The 15,205-nt window shown below is 40.9% G+C and overlaps 1 protein-coding gene across 2 annotated transcripts in view; it reads right to left on the bottom strand.

Annotated features, from left to right (window-relative positions):
* Positions 1-15,205, bottom strand: part of fgfrl1a (fibroblast growth factor receptor like 1a) — a 279,720-nt gene that overhangs the window by 195,366 nt on the left and 69,149 nt on the right. The gene's annotated exons all lie outside the window — the stretch shown is intronic.

Here is a 15,205-nt window from a genome sequence, read left to right as displayed (position 1 = left end):
TAGTCTGTCTCCAGACCCCACTAGTTCCAGCCATCTTCCATCTTCCTTGCTTAATTTTCTATTACTTTTGAACTATTGCTCTCACGAGAGCTTCCCCGACTTCTGGAATACAGCTCCAGGAGGACTTTCTGCTCAAGCAGTCCCGGGATGATACTTTACGCTTTGCCTTTGAATAAGTAATAGCTATTGATGGTCACCGGGTGTGCCCCGGCACTACTCTAGCTCACCCTTACTTTTCTATTATTAAAGATAGGCTATACTGAGTGAGTTGTGATACTCAAACCGGAGAAGAAAACACCCAGTTGTTGATACCAAAGAGCCGTTGGGAAATGCTTTTCAAGGCGGCTCACCATAATCCGATGGCTGGTCACCTGGGTGTTGATAAAATACTGAGTAGGCTAATAGCCCGATTCTATTAGCCGAGCATTCGGGCAAAGTGTAGAGATGGTTTGCATCTTGTCCCAACTGTCAGTTAGTAATCCTGCGGCCACTCCAAAAGCGCCATTGTGCCCATTACCGTTAATGGAGCTTCCATTTGAACGGGTGGGGATGGACCTCATCGGGACGTACGAATTACTGTACGAACTATTGGGAATTAAGTCAATCAGAACATTGGTCTACCATCCTCAAATGGACAGTTTAGTAGAAAGATTTAATAAAACCTTAGAAACGATGATTCGTAAGTTTGAGCACGAAGATTGTCGTAATTGGGATAGGTGGTTGAACCCTTTATTGTTTGCAGTGCGTGAGGTTCCCCAGGCCTCCACAGGATTTTCTCCATTTGAATTACTTTCTGATGTGTAAGTGTAAGTGACACATATGCTTCAAATGACCACATTCGCTTCAGATAGCAATACTGTTTATTGTAACTTGGCCTAATTTTGATATCAGTACTTTTAATGGCAGGTCTAGATTTTTCTTAATGACTTATCGTGCTTTGTATGCATGAGTAACTGGCATTTTTGTACGTTGAAAACTTTTTGTTTTTCTTCAGATTGTATTTTCCTGGACACCCATATCTGTTGAATATCCAAACCATAGGCCTTCCAAGGGAGCATTGTAGGAGTTTGAAATGGCTCTTGGTCATGTGGGTGGGGTGGCGAGGGGGGAGGAAAAGGATAGGAGCATTGTTTTGAGCATGTGGAACTCCAGCAGGAGAAAGCTCACACTGCAGCAGGCTCTGCTTGGCCTGGATTGTTGTGCTAACAGGGCATATTTCTCTCTTTTTTTTGCTCCAAGGTAGCAGTATTACCCAGACTACGTAAGACCTAAACTGAATTCAGGACTGGCAGGGAGGTGCCCCGACATTCCCAGACATGGTTACAGACATGGTCCACAGGCGTGGGGGAGGGGGGGCTGAAACTGCCATGACATATGCATGGTTGCCCATCTTCCCCTTCCCACAAGCACTCAATTTCCAGGGGATTTCATTCACTCTGCTCCACAACTGCCTTCTCAAGCCTCCACCCTAACTCTCACATCAATAACACATTCCTGCTGGTTCATAGATTCCTCTGTAACAGCCGGCCTAATGGTGGAAATGTGTGCATGTTCAGTGTATTGCCTTTTTCTCTTTTGGCTCTGCTGGACAGGACCGCTCTCAGTCCTTCCACACAAACAGCTGAGAACTGGCTCAGCGCAAGGTTGTTACATATTTAACCTCTTAGCGCAAAGCCCCTAGTGGTTGGCACGCCGGCGTGCCGAGATTACGGAACTCAGACATTCGGTGCTACTGCAACCAAAGTATGAGTTAAAAGCAGAAACGCGTTGTTTAGTTTCATTAGTAGACGATACACGACAACTATGCCAAATACGGAGTTTTGCAGCGCCACCATTGTCGCTCTGGTCATTCATTTAACACGCACCCCCTCCCTGCAGTCTCATCTACAACTACACCCCCCACCCATGACATAATGTACAATATTGTCTATCTGGGCATTCATAAAAATACTTTTGCCACTAAAAAATCGTATTCCGTCATAGCAACAAGATAAACCCGACAATAGCCCTAAGATATGCCAATACCGCAGTGAAAACGCTCCTCACTTAATAACGAAATTAATGAGAAAAAGTTTTTAAAAATGATACCATGTCATTCTACAGTCAATATCTGGGACTAAATATTGAATAAATACATAACCTTACTGTTGGTTTTACGTGTAGAGATGTCCCTTTTGAGACTGAGTGGTCATATATTGTCTTGGACAATCAGTTTGTGAAATATACACGCATTTGTGATGCCTGGGTACCTTCCAAAATAGCTGTGTGTAATACCACACATGTCGTTCATGGCGTTGTCGTCCTTTTTATGTACAGTCTGGCTTGATTGAAAATTCATTTATTCAGTAGGTGAGAGTATAAGCTTTCTAACGATGTATAACAGGTCTAATTTTGTTTTTGGAATTGTGTTTTATAGGTCAGCGTAACCAAAACTTTTCTTATCGCATTCCCTTACGCATTCACTCTGTGGTAGCAGTAAAAGACGCTGCACCTAACGATTTTTCGTAATATATTGGAAAATACTATTATTATTGAGGACTTCTGGGCATAGGTAAGCTATATATTTGCTGATAGACCTGACATCGTTTTCTGGAGCAAAACAGAAGCGGATTGAACTGTATCGTTGATTTACTGTCTCTGTCTCCATGTACTCAACACAGATAAAATTTCATCATTGCTATGTAAGTATTTCTGCTCAAAAAATTTCAGTTATACACGTTATTTTTTAAATTGAGTGTCTTAAAATAGGTTAGTGGTATTATACAATGTGGATATTTCACGCTGTAATGTAAGCGTTAGTTAGTAGTGTAATCGTTTTTGTGAAGCACGCAACAGTGATGACGTGAGAGTTGGAACATTGCCAAAACATGGTGGACGGTTGAAAATGTCGTCCCATCCCCATACAAGAAAACATACGAGAGTACAGAGTATAGAAATACATACAAGAGTTAATTATTACACATTTAGGTACTGTACCCCATTGTGTGACAATATTTTTGCATTTTAAAAAAAAATCTGATAGCAATGTTTCATCTTAAACCTTCATAAGGGGCTCATTTATATTCTTTATAATGGACAAAAAGCATTTTATTCAATTTTGGAGAGATTCTGGGTATGTTTCTGGACCCCTAGATATCTTAGACCACTGTACTGACTGAAAGCTTGTAATTCTCATTTGAAAATGATGCAACAGTGAGTTTCTTGAGTCAAAACAGTTGATTTGTAGTGAAATACGTGAATATGTTGTGATTTACAGCTGTGGATAATTTAGACATTTTGAATAGATTTGGAGACGCTGGGTACACTGCTTAGTTTTCGCTTCATACATCTATAGTAGTTCTACATATTCACCCTTCGATTTTATGAACTTGTGGTCAAGACGTTTTTGATCCAGCACATGTATAGTTTAACCCAGTGGTACTCAGACCACGGCTCGCGAGCCGCATGCGGCTCTTTGATGACTATATTGCGGCTCTTTTAAGTCTCCAATTTTACATTTGCTAATGCTTTTTTAGCCAAATATCTCACCAGATATTGTCTCAGACAATTGGCAGCAGTGACGTTAATAATCCAATTTCCCAATAAGAGCAAACCCCACTCCCTCCCTCCTTCTGAAGTTCCAATTAGAATTTAGCTCGGGGCTTACGTCATAGAACTTGCTAAAACGCACGAAACATCGATATAAAATGGCGAAAGTAACAAAAAAACGCAAATAAGAAGAGGAGTTCAAGACATTCAAAGAGGAGCGGGAACTGGAATTTTTCTTTGTGTCCAGTGGTGTGGGCAAGTGCGTTTGTCTCCTTTGTGATAAAACAGTTTTGCAGTTCAAAAGGTCCAATTTACAGCGCCATCACAAGTCTAAATACCCAAAGTTCAATACTGATTTTCCTATGGGAGGGGGAGTAAGGACATAAAAACTTAAAAGACTCAAACAACAGCGATCTGTACAGAAAACGTATTTCCACGTCAACACCAGTGAAAAGGCGACAACAGCCTTTACAACAATACAATTCCAATACAACAATAACTGTATTGGAAACTTTGAGAAAGTTTGCTATTCAACCTTCTAATACCACAGCGATCACAACAGACGGTGCACCAGCTATGCTCGGTAAGAGAAACGGGGCGGTGGATTTATTAAAAGAAGCACTGAAAGCAAATGGGGCAGAGAAAGACATTTTCTCTGCGCTCTCAAGAATCAAATTTCAGAATCGAAACAGAATAAGTATGCGACACACCACAGAGGGCCTCCGGATAGCTGTTTCCAGCATAGAGCCCAACTACACAACTCTTGTGTCCCAGAAGGAGTGTCACAAATCCAACTGAGTAAGTATGGATTAGAATTAGTATTAGAAATGTTTTTCTAATGTTTCAACTTTTTACTGGTTATAATGCTTTTGTACAGTAAAACCTAATACTCTCTCTCTCTCTCCCCTCCCCTGATTTGTCATTCCACATAAATTGGCTTCCCCTCTAGTGTGCTGTCACCTGAGGGAGAGAATCTACAGCTGTAGTTATGATTGTGGTGTTCGCCAGTGAGCAATAACATGTATCCTTATTGAAATAAAAATGTGAATTACATAACACTGCACGATTATGATTTGTCATTCCACGTAAATTGGCTATTAGTAGCCTTATTATTTTAGGTTTGTTTGAAAGGTTGGGTGAGGGGGCATATTTTTGTAATGTGGCTCTTTCCAAAAAAAATATTGTCAATGTGGCTTCTGAGTTGGCCAAGTCTGAGTACTGCTGGTTTAACCTGTTGTATATATGCAATCTCTCAGTATTTAATTGCAAACTAAAAAAGTTTTTGATTTTATGTCTAGACAATTGCATTTGTGGCACTTTTTTTCTTCCAAAATTATGAATATAAACTAATCAGCATTAGTACTGTAAATTGTACAAATGCCTTTCTTCATTTAAGCCATTTTTTCAAGTCTCTGTGGTGTTCACATCTGGAGTTATAAAGCTTTAAATAGGGTACCCCCTAAATGGGCAAGGATTGGCTAGATTTGGCTTGTGCCCTAAGGGGTTAAACAACACTGAGAACACAACAACTAAGTAAAACTTACAGATGCAGTGTGGGGGGTGAAGGCTTGCTGCCTTCACGCCAACGTTGTATGGAGAAGTCACAGAATGAGAGAGGATGAGGAGAGCAGCTGGGCCAGTATTGAAAAAACTGAAAAAAGCTCCAAACTGCAACCTTAAACCTTGGGTGCTATTATAGTGGGGGGCGGGGGGTTTGGGGAAGCTGCTTCCATTGAGGAGGGGACCCACGTAGCATGTTTATTCCAACTTGTAACTCTAAAATAACACCATTTACCTATCCAAGCTGATGCGAGTTAACTTGGCTTGACCTCCTTCTTGGACTTGACTTTAAAATATAAGTAAACTCAAAATGAGGTAAGAAACCCATGCTGATTTTTTAAAAATGTAACTATCCTTAATGTTTCAGTTTTGGTGGATTTGGTGGCATTTGTGGTTACTGGTGGTCACAAAAGGTTCACACTCCAAATACCAGTTTAAATCAAAATGAAGCTATTTCTAGTAGCACATACAGTTAAGCCCAAAATTATTCATACCCCTTGAAATTGTCACAATTTTTTGAGAAAATGTAAGCTTCTATACCATTCCAAATGGTCCTGGTAATTTCTACCATGTTCTAGAGCATTCTAATCAACTATAAATGGAGAACAGCTGATGCAGTTGGTCTCTAGTCAGTTTCCAGTAAATTGCAAGCTTAGTGAGGATCTTTGGTTGCGCATTGTGGCTGCTCACAAGAAAGGGAAAGCCTACAAAGCCATATCCAAGTGTTTTCAAGTGCCAGTGGCCACAGTGCAAAGCACCATCAAAAAGTACAAGGAGTTCCACACTATGAAAAATCTCAAAGGGTGTGGTAGGAAGCCAAAAGTGACCCCTGCGAATGGTAGTGCGAGAGGCCAAGAAGAATCCAAGTATCACCACCAAGACCATCCTGAAGAATCTGAGCCATTCTGGTACCAACATCTCAAGGCAGACACTCCAGCGGATACTGCACAAGGCCGACCAAGGAGGACTCCACTTCTCCAAGACAGGCACACAAAAACTCGCCTAGCCTTCGCGAAAGCTCACCTGGACAAAGAAGAAAGCTTTTTGTCATTAATTCTGTGGTCGGACGAGATGGAAATTGAGTTGTTTGGACACAGGAACGTGGTTTTCATTTGGCGAAAGAAAGGAGAAGCATTCAACCCCAAGAACACCATCCCCACGGTAAGCATGGTGGTGGGAATGTAATGCTTTGGAGGTGTTTTTCAGCCAATGGGCCAGGCAACCTTGTCAAAGTAAACGGCATCATGAGAAAAGAGGACTACATTAAGATTCTGGAGGAAAACATCAGGCAGTCTGCAGAAAAACTTGGCCTTGGGCAGCACTGGACCTTCCAACAAGACAATGATCCGAAACATACAGCGAAAGTGGTAAAGAAATGGTTAACAGAAAACAATATCAACGTTTTGGAGTGGCCCAGCCAAAGTCCAGACCTGAATCTCATTGAGAATCTGTGGAGGGAACTAAAGACTAGAGTGATGGCAAGGAAGCCTTCCAACCTCAAGGACCTGGAGATCTTCGCAAAAGAGGAGTGGTCCAGAATCCCAGTGGAGACGTGCAAAAAGGGTATGGGTATGAATAATTTTGAGCTTACCTGTAAGTCCTAATTTTTCTTAGAAGATAAACCAGCAGTAGCGTATTTGGAGCAAGCAGACCTAGAGACAAACCAACAATGTTGTCGGAAACGGTAATATTAAGCAACAAATCCAACTTAATTTTAAAGACGCCTTTTGGATTTTAGATGCTTGTTCTTTCGCATTCAGCACGCAAGTTCCTGTACATGCATCATCATATTTGAATACCCGACACCACCAGTGGAAAATAGCACATAGAGGAGAAGTTTCAGAATACATTGAATTGATATTGCTACAAATATACCGCATTTTTGTATATGAACAAAATGAAAGATAGCTCTGTACACAACCCTAAGGATTCCAAAATTTCAGTAGGCCCCTGTAGGCCCCTAAAGACTGACAGACTCGGACATAGTGAACTCAGCAGCATCCAATCTCAATTTGTTTTCATAAATTATTCTGTATTTCTTCACAGAGATCTCGCCCATGGCAGGAAAATCATTTATGTATTTGATTACTATTTAATGTTAATGCTCATAATTTTCGATGAGATGTTGGATGAGCTAGTGTCCACAGACTTTCATTTATTCTGGCATTTTATTTATTTTTGTTACCAGTAGGTACTGTAATTAAATAGGATATCAACAGACCACTCTCTCTGTTTAATGTATTCCCTGTTCTCTGGGTTGCTCCCACCTCAGTGACCAAACTTCATGGTTGATGGGGGCACCATCTCCAGGCTTGTTTTCTTCTCACTCAGCCCGCCAGTGCTGTTGCCACCATCACTTTCAATTGAACGTTTCTTGCAAAACAAAACTGGGGACAGAGTCAAAACCACGGGTGGTTCCTCATGAATACTTCAGAAAGGGGTAAAAGCCCATTTCCCTCACTCTATTGGGGAGATCGCTGCAAGGAGGTATGTAACACAGCCAAGCACACTGCCCTCCCCCCTACCCCAAAAAAAATTAAAACAAAAGTGGTGGGGGAAGGGTGCAGTTTCTGGCTACCCACTAACCCATGCCACAGAGCCAAGTCCCAAAAACTGTCCATAATTTCTAGTGCTCATCCTGCACTGCATTCACTAGAGGGAAAGACATTTCACAACCTTTATGATGTTCAAGTAATAAACAGTGAAATATATGAGAACTGAATATGAAAAAGTTCAGAATGTACACACTCGTGCTCCCGATTCTGGGGGGAATCTCTGCATAAACTTCTTCTACTTCTGTACCGTGGGAGACAAGACCAGTGCAGTCATCCATGCCTGTCTAATATTCATGCTCAACTTCCTTTTCAAATGAGTGTCTTTGCCTAACTGTGGTTTACCCATTCACAAGACCAGTTTGCCAACTCATACAACCACAGTTTGCCTGCTCATAGTCTCTAGTTTATCTGCTCAGAAGTCTATTTTTGTTGTCACTCTCTCACAAATCCACAGTTTACCTGCTCATTAACCACAGTTCACTAGAACTGGAAAGGATTGGCATGCACTGTTACATTACAATACAAGACCACAGAGGGGGGGAAGGCACAGTTTCCTTCTATAAACTGCCATTTTCCTTCACTTGCTAGACAGATTAATCAGCACACTTTCCCCTTGGTTGCACCCCACCCCCTCGCCCCTCATATGGGAGCACTTCCTGAGCCTTACGCCTCGCCTGACTCAAAAACAACACAGCAAGCTGGTATCCAAATGCAAGACTTCACAGGAAAAAAAAACAGAAAGAGAGAGAGACTGTTGTCACTGCACACAGTGCCGGGACAGTAGGTCATTACTACTGCAGGTCTGAGTCAGCTACGTAAGCACTTAGCACTTAGTACTGTACAGCCACTTAGTGGGTCTGACTCTTCTACACATTAAAAAACAAAGTGTAGAAAGCAGATGGCTGACTCAAGTTTGTGTTTCATTATGTTCTTGGCAGTGAATAAAAAATGCAAGACCACTTATTGAAAAAATAAAAGTCATTGCTGCCTTAGTATGGACACAGATTCTTCCAGTGCAACCATTCATTACAACTGGCTGTGCACATATACAACATTATAAATAGATGCACAACAGATCAGACCACTAAGGAGCACAGGGGACTGGACTGGTCAGAGAATAGTATTCCACCAGCAGAATGGAGAAGGTGGGTAACAGAGTGCATATGCTTGGCAGCTGTCAATCACTTTGTGGCCTTTGTTTGGATATGGCTTCTCAGGAGGTGGGGGAGGGCTTCTCTGACATGTGACATACACACAGCTGCTTGGGAGCACAGGCCCCGGCACAAACTGACATGCCAAATTCAAAAGAAACAAGGAGAGCTGTCTCCCGCCAGGGGACAGCTTTCAACATCTCATTTGTAATGTGAGTGAGAGAACAGCTGGGGGGGAGGGGGGGTGGTAATGCAGGGGTTTGGGAAAGAGTGGGGAAAGGAAGGGGGAAAAGGATAGAGAGTGAACAACATGAAAGAAAAGGCCCCACTGGAGATCTGACATGGTATTGTATGGCCTATGGTGAGGGCCGTGCCCACTGACCTGACCTCCAACCCCTTCCTGAGCCTCCTTGCTGACCCACTGCCCCTCAATCTGAAGAACAGCCTGCACAGGGGCTTGGCCCAAACAAACATCTATTGTTGCTGTACTGAATGGTGGCAAAGAACAAGGAGGGCATGTAGAGCATCCAGTTTGAACACTGCACTTAAAGTAATGGTTGGACTCTTGGGAACAAATGATAAGCTGACATCCCTTTAGGTAAAAACTTTCAAAATCTTTTTACATTTTGACAACCCTTTTCATTTATTACGTTTTATTGAAAGGCATGTTCATCCAACCAAAAGCAAGTTATTCAGCCAAATATAAAGTTCACTTCCTGAATAATTAAGAAAAATATAAACATTTTGATTTGAATACTGTATCATTTAATTACTGCATTTCTTTTTCATTTCATATTCAAAATATGTAGTCTGGTTCTATATAAGCAGAATAGACATTTGGTTTGACACACCAGCCAACACAAACCATCTGAGCAGTGGCCACTGACTCGAGTACTTGCAACAGCCATCATTTTAACTCGCTTTAACTTTATAATTCATTTAAACTAAATTAATTTTTTTTTATGGTTAACTCTCGGAAACATGACTTTCTTCACATTGTTGCACTGTAGACAAAGAGCTTCTACATACTTACTTGAAATCGGAGTTGGAAACATGAACGTACAAGCAAAATTTATGATGTCACAAATATGTCGAACTTATCATGGTCCCCTACGAAAAGATATGCAAATTACAGGAGAGTGATGTAGTAAACTGAACCCTTAGCACATAGAAAGCTGACATTGATGTGGCAGTTGGTTGGTGTGTTTAACGTGGCACACTGCACAGTTTTATGATACAATTCCAAGGTAGGAACTTTGTTCCACTCATTACCAAAGCCTATCCTAAAACAAAAAAGGGCGAATTTCTTTATAAAAATCAAGGGGATGTACCTGTTGGCATGGAAGGAGTCCATGTTTGTCGTGTACATCTTACAAATGACTATTGCCAGAATTTCATGCATAAGTTGAGGGGTATTAATGAAGAAATAGATTTTGTATCTGGATGCCATGCCTACTGTTCCCGGGACCACAGCAAGCAGGAGTAAATGTGCATATTCATAGATTCTAGCATTCTCAATGAGGGCAAGTGTAGAGCTGCTACCAAGCTACCGCCAGATTTTTTGTGGAAAAACCATATTAAACTATTTATTATTCAATATATAATATTTTAAGGTTTTAAAATACATCTGATGGTGCACATGAAGACTTCAATTAGATACACATGCTAAACAGTATTTTTAATAAAACTTTTTTCCCCAGATATAACAGGCCTGCATGCCCTGAGCTAACTACTTCAGTTGTGTGTTATTTTCTTATGGAAAATGTGGCTAGGAAAGCCTTCTCAATAGTTCCTAGCTCTTTTCTTTGTTTGTCTACACAGCTGTGACTTGTCAAGCCAAAACTCACATTCAAGTCAATTAGAACATCAGTTAGGACAACCTTCCCCTTAAATACTGAGGAATTTAATTAGCCACATCGGAGACATGCTAAAGAAGTTGAGCATACAGTTTTCCTCTCTGTAAACACCAACTGACGTGCTAATAACCAATTTATGGCCCCTCGCTCTGAACAGCTCTAACTTCCCTTCCTTTCTCTGTAAAGTGTGAATTTTGGCACATTCCTGCCTCCTGCTATCGGCTAACCCACCCCAGAACCTCCCTCACTCCCTCTCCCTGTGTTGGGTAGTAGGGGGGTGGGATGAAGTTGCAATGTCCCATGACTAGCCAGCCCAAGGGATTACTTGGCAACAGCCTGCTTCTACCCTGTGGCCTTTGTTGAGGTATTCACTCTGGAAATTAGATTAGGCGACTCAAACTGTGGTGTACACAGTCTGAAAACTTTGTTTGTTCCCCCACATGTCTCTACACTAAGTCGAACAGAACTCTGGCACAACTAAGGATGGCCTCCTGCCTCAAACACCATAAAATCATTAGAACAACATTTGTGCTCTTTATTAGGGGTCCAAGCAGCGAAGCTGGTGGAACCCTATTGTATCTGTTAGGATTATTATTATTATTATTATTATTAGGGGACCAAGCAGCAAAGCTGGTGGAACCCTATTGTATCTGTTGGGATTATTATTAGGGGTCCAAGCAGCGAAGCTGGTGGAACCCTATTGTATTTGTTAGGATTATTAGGGGTCCAAGCAGCGAAGCTGGTGGAACCCTATTGTATCTGTTAGGATTATTATTATTATTCTTATTATTTTTCTCCGCTAAAAGTGTCTGAGGCTCAGCAACCATAAGTCCTAGAGCAACCAAATTTGGCAGGTGGGTTCCTATGGCCCCCCACTACTCAGGCACTAAAAATCACCTATGTCGGCCAGATGGTGGCGCTATAACAAAGGGTCATGCATAAAAGGCCATAACTCCCACACCATAAGTTAGATCAACACAAAACTTCATCGACCGATGCATCTGAATGTGCTCTACAACTTTGCCATTGGGAGCACCTATGTCCGCCATATTGTTTGCCCGCCATTTTAATTTTTTCGTTGGGGCGTGGAAGCTTTCTTCGCTAAAATGAGTTGGGGTGCGGAAGAGCTGGAGCTCCAAAGTGTTACGACATCTAGTAAACTTCTTTACGGCAAGCAATATCCATGGCGACGCAAGTAATCCGACACCGTAGGGTCTAGTTTTTGTCAGTGAGAGGAGGGTCTGAACGTCAGGGAAGCAATGGAAGACAGTGCCAGCCAGAGTGCATGCTAGGCTACCAAAAGTTTGTTAGTAAAAGCTTTTTGAGAGGATGAATCATCCATTTGAAGACAATATCGGGTGAGTTTGTTTAGTCTTTAAATCCGTCATTATGCTGAGAGAAATCGTATTCTCAATTTAATCTCTAAATTGACTGTAAGTTTAGGGTTGTAACTAGGTAGCTGTTTCGTGGGTGACTTAGTTAATGCACTCACCTTAACTACTGCTTGTATTTTTGCATAGACTGCGTTGTTGCTGTTCTTGTTTGTGTTAGTGTTAATCAGTTTAACCTACAGGGTCCAAGTTGAACTAGGCGGTTGTTCCCTGCACTTGGAACGGTAGGCTAATGCCCTCTAGGGTTTTCGACACACTTGTTCCTGGTTATGGTTATACACTTTGTTGTACGTCGCTCTGGATAAGAGCGTCTGCCAAATGCCTGTAATGTAATGTAATGTGATATTCCGTAGCAACAAGATAAACCAGACATTAGCCCTAAAATATGCCAATACAGCAGTGAAAACGCTGCTCACTGAATAACGAAATAAACGAGACAACGTTTTTTTAAATTATACCATGTCATTATACAGTCAATATCTGGGACTAAGCATTTAATAAATATACAATCTTACCATCGGTTTTACGCGCAGAGATGTCCCTTTTGAGGCTGAGCGGTCATATATTGTCTTGGACAATCCATTTGTGCAATATACACGCATTTGTGATCCCTGGGTAGGCTACCTTCAAAAATAGCTGTGCGTAATACCACACCTGTTGCTTACGGCGTTGTCACCCTTTTTAGTACAATTTGGTTTGATTGACAGTTCATTTATTCAGTAGGTGAGAGTATAAGCTTTCTAACGATGTATAACATGTTTGCTTTTGGAATAGCGTTTTATAGGTCAGCGTTACCAAAATTTTTCTTATCTGCCAATGTCTAAATAAATAATATGGTAGGCTACTCTGCGCGCAGCACGCAGGTCACGAGTTAATATTTCGTCTTTTGTTTTGTTTTTTCTCAATGGCGTATTTATTATTTGAAATGTGTATTTATGTGTTATTATTCTATCTGTCTCTGTGGCGCTCTGAAATGTGCATTCTCTGCTAAGCTGAGCAATGGATTGGAATATGTGTCTGACGTAGTATTGCACGGTATACCAAAACTACAGAATTTTCTCGGTACTTAAAAAAAAAAAAAAAAGACAGAAACGGTTCGGTATTAGAATATTCCGACGTTCGGTAGTTTTGAGTCAAATGTAAAAGCCAGGGAAAATTGTCTCCCGCATTACTGATTTAGAGGATGAAAAGTGTAATTTCTCAGAATCTTCGCTAGATGGCAGTAGCAACTAAGGTTGCCAAGTGAGGTGACTTGCGCTTGTGTACTCAGCTCCTTGATACAGCGCAAGCTTTGACTCAGTTCACTTCAGTAGCAATAGGTGTTCCAATTTGGAAATATTTTATTATAGACAGATGCTGTATTGGTATTAAAATATGCTATTTTTAAATCTATTTAAAGGTGAAAGCCCTGTTTTAAAGATTTTTCAGTTTACAACTGTTTAATTTTCAAAATATATTTAACATATTTTACTATTGTTCAGTGTTGTAAAACTATAGGCCTATGCATATTAATATGTTGAAGAGATTTCAACTTAAAGGTTGTTAATGAACCAGGTTGTTAATAAACCATGAATTCGAAAATGAGGTCAATCCTTGTGGACATTACGTTTCTGATCTATTAAGGTAATTTCAGTATTGTTAGGTACCGAGTATCGAATTAGCATTGTTTAAGTTTCAAGTATCATTTCAGTATTGAGTATCGTGATACTAAACCTGGTATCAGTATCAAAGTCAAAATTTCGGTATCGTGACAACACTAGTGTGACGCCTTTTTTAGTTGCGGCGCAGAAACACTGCAGCTGTGCATCCACGCCAGGCCATCTAAGTGTTACAACATAGTAAAGGCCTTCACGGGAAGCGGCCAGGACACATCCATGGCGACACAACTAAGTCATCTGACAGCATCTCTTTGCACAAAATTGGCCATAAGTCATCAATATTTTATACGATCATCATGATATTCAGTAGATATGTTGGGTGAAGGGATATGATCATGAGGACAAAGCCATTTTAAAATCGCTCCATAGGGGGCGCAATGGTGCCAATGCTTGGACCCCTCCCAACGCCGCTTGCGGCTTTAATTTATTAGTGTGGTGGCCTCAGGCAACCACACTACTATTATCGCACATATTATTAGTGTGGTTGCCTTAGGCAATCACACTATTATTATCGCACATATTTATTAGTGTGGTTGCCTTAGGCAATCACACTACTATTATCTCACATATTATTATTAGTGTGGTTGCTATTATTATTGCACATATTATTATTATTATTATTATTAGTGTGGTTGCTTTAAGGCAACCACACTACTATTATCGCACATATTCTTTATTTATTATTATTATTCCGCCCATTTTTTGGACCGCTACTCCTCCCAGAGCTTTCACACCACATACACGTGCCATATGTCAAAATGACCGGCTTCTTTGGGAATCGTGTGCAATTACTTTGTGGAAAGTTTCGCTGCACGGTTTTTGAGAAATATGAATTTTTATGCCCAATTTTTTCCCATAGAGATGAATGGAGAAGGTGACGTCATTCATATGCGAACGGTGAAGTTACAGCATTGGTCGGCTTTGCACACGTGATGCGGTCAGCTCTACGGTCTCAGCTGCCAGGATAGGAATAGCTGAATGCGGAAGTGAAGGGTAAAACGGTATTCCAAATGAAAAATTACAAATGAAAACGCTGTCAGCTAGGTATATACACAAACATATGGCTTAGGCATACCCAGAAGTCCTCAATAATAATAGTATTTCACGAGATATTACGCAAATTCGTTGACGACGTTTCGTCACATGCAGCGTCTTAGAATGCTAGTGCTAACAAACAGTGAATAGCTTTAATGCGATAATGAGACCACTTTCGGTTGACCTAAAAAAACGATATTAAAAAACCAGCAATATACGTGCTGTTATACCTGGTTAGAAAGCTTATGCTCTCAGCTACTGAATAAACGAATTTTCAAACAAGCCAGACTTTGCGTATTTGCATGCTAGTGCTAACAAAGAGCGAATACGTTCTATGACATGATGACATAGCTTTCGGTTGACCTAAAAAAACGATATTAAAAAAACAAAAATAGACGTGCTGTTATACCTGGTTAGAAAGCTTATGCTCTCAGCTACTGAATAAACGAATTCTCAAACAAGCCAGACTGT

Source organism: Anguilla anguilla, chromosome 7 (genome assembly GCF_013347855.1).
Source record: "Anguilla anguilla isolate fAngAng1 chromosome 7, fAngAng1.pri, whole genome shotgun sequence".
Lineage (NCBI taxonomy): Eukaryota > Metazoa > Chordata > Actinopteri > Anguilliformes > Anguillidae > Anguilla > Anguilla anguilla.
This window is presented reverse-complemented; position numbering and strand designations above follow the sequence as displayed.